The following is a 2,513-nucleotide window of genomic DNA, read 5'->3' on the forward strand; positions in this document are numbered from 1 at the left end:
CATGTTAAAGCAAACATGTCACTTTGAGGACTAAGATGCACCTGACCCCAAGCCATGGTGTTTTCAATCGTCTCATATGTATGCAAAAGCTGGACCATGAATAAGGACGACTGAAGAGGAATTGATGTCTTTGAAGTGTGGTGCTGGTGAAGAATATTGAATATAGCATGGACTGCCAGAAGAACGAACAAATCTGTCTCCTAAGATGTATAATCAGAATGCTCCTTAGAAGCAAGGATGACGAGACTTTGTCTCACATAGTTTGCACTTGTTATCAGGAGGGACCAGTCCCTGGAGAAGGACATCATGCTTGGTAAAAAAGAAGGTCAGCGAAAAAGAAGAAGACCCTCAACGAGATGGATTGACACAGTGGCTACAACGATGGACTCAAACATAGCAAGGACTGTGAGGATGGTGCAGGACCCAGCAGTGTTTCATCGTGTTGCACATAGGGTCACTATGAGTCGGAACCAACTCGTTGGCACCTAACAACAAACAGCATGTTTTTACTAGAGATTAAGCCTGAGCATGTCATGTGCATTTTATTTCCTATTTTTCCACTATCGTAACAGTTTATCTTAGTCTCTTAGTGCTGCTGCAACAGAAATATCATAAGTGGGTGGTTTTAAAGAACAGAAATTTATTTTCTCACGGTTCTGGAGGCTAGAAGCCCAAATCAAGGTGTTGGTAGTGTTCATTTTTTCCTTGTCGGTAGCCCCACGCATTCCTTGCTCCTTAGTGATCCCCACATGGCATCTGCCTTTCCCCTGTGTGCATCTCTGTGTCCACGCTGCTCCCTAGAACTCAAAGGGGATTAGATTTAGGACCCAGGATGCACTGATAGGGCCTCATTAACATAACAAAGATGACCTTATTTCCAAACAGGATTAGATCCACAGGCACAGGGTTTAGGATTCAACATATATATGTGTGTGTGTGTGTGTGTGTGTATGTATATGTATGTATATATATACAGATGTGTTTGGGTGAACACAATTCAAACCATAGCTCATTTTTTCCATTTTAATTACTTAACCAGATAACTATTAAAGAGTTTAGAAACTAGCTAAATTTGAAGGAGTGCTGTTTTGAAAGAAAACATTGCACCAAAAGGTGAAAAAGCAAAACTTCAAAATTTCTAGAAGAAAATATATTAAAACAGTGTTATGACTTTGAGTAGTAAAAGTTGGCTCAATCAGATACAAATAATACATTTCCAGAAGTCAATAATAGATAAATCTGATCAACTTAACATTATGAAAGATCGTTCAGCCAAAACTTTAACAACCAATCATAAACAAAGCACAAAAACCTAAACCATAGTTGATACAGTTTCCTGGCAAAGGTTTTAGGGCAATAGCATATATTTACATATAAAAGATTTTCTATGAATAATATAGGAGTGTGTATGCGTGTATAAATTTCTATACATCACTGAAAAACAAAACCAAAGCAGAAAAATGGGCAAAAAATATGAACAGGAAATTCTCAGAAAAGTAAACTTCGTGACTAATAAACATACGGAAATATTTTCACCTGCACCAATAATCATAAAAATGTAAATAAAAAGCACAATGACATATTGTTTAATAAGTATCAGATGAACAAATATTAAAATGTCCATCAATCCCAATAGTTAGCAGTGGGGATCCTCGGTTTAGTTGGGAGTGTAAACTGGTACAAACCCTATACTGGAGAACAATATGTAGAGGCACCTGCCTCTGAGCCAGCAATTCCATTCTTAATTACACATGCTAAAGAAAGACTCACACGTGTGTTCAAAATGACATGTACAAGAAGGCTTAATGTGGCATTTCCTATAACGCCAAACATTGGAAGTAACTTAATTTGTGAGCAATGGGGAAACAAAGGAGTCCCGCTGCAAACATTTAAATCATTCAGCTGTTAACTGAAAGGTTAGATGTTTGAGCCACCCAGAGGTGACTTGGAAGAAAGGCCTGGCAATCTCCTAAAAAATCCACCATTGAAAGCCCTATGGAACACAGTTGTACTCTGACACACATGATGTCGCCATGAGTCAAAGTTGACTCCATGCCAACTGGTTTAGTTTTTGGTTTGAAGGAAACAAAATCATGTGTTATATATTCATACAGCGAAAGACTTGTGAGTAGATCAAATTATTCAACTAGAGATCGTATTAATGTGTGAATATTTCTACTGTAAGTGGGGGCTGGAAAGGTAAGTGCCAGATAATAGGCACAAAACAATACCATTTAAAGTTTTTATTTTTAGCTTTTTTTTTTATTGTTCTTTCCATGAAGGTTTACAGAGCAAATTAGTTTCTTATTAAACAATTAATACACATATTGCTTTGTGACATTGATTACCAACCCCACAACATGTCAACAACCTTGGGTTCCCTGTTACCAACTTTCTTGTCCCCTCCTGCCTTCTTGTCCCTGCCCCTGAGCTAGTGTGCCCCTTTAGTCTCATTTTGTTTTATGGGCCTGTTTAATCTTTGGTTGAAGGGTGAACCTCAGGAGTGACTTCAT

The sequence above is a fragment of the Elephas maximus genome, chromosome X, assembly GCF_024166365.1.
Source record: "Elephas maximus indicus isolate mEleMax1 chromosome X, mEleMax1 primary haplotype, whole genome shotgun sequence".
In the NCBI taxonomy this organism is placed as follows: Eukaryota; Metazoa; Chordata; class Mammalia; order Proboscidea; family Elephantidae; genus Elephas; species Elephas maximus.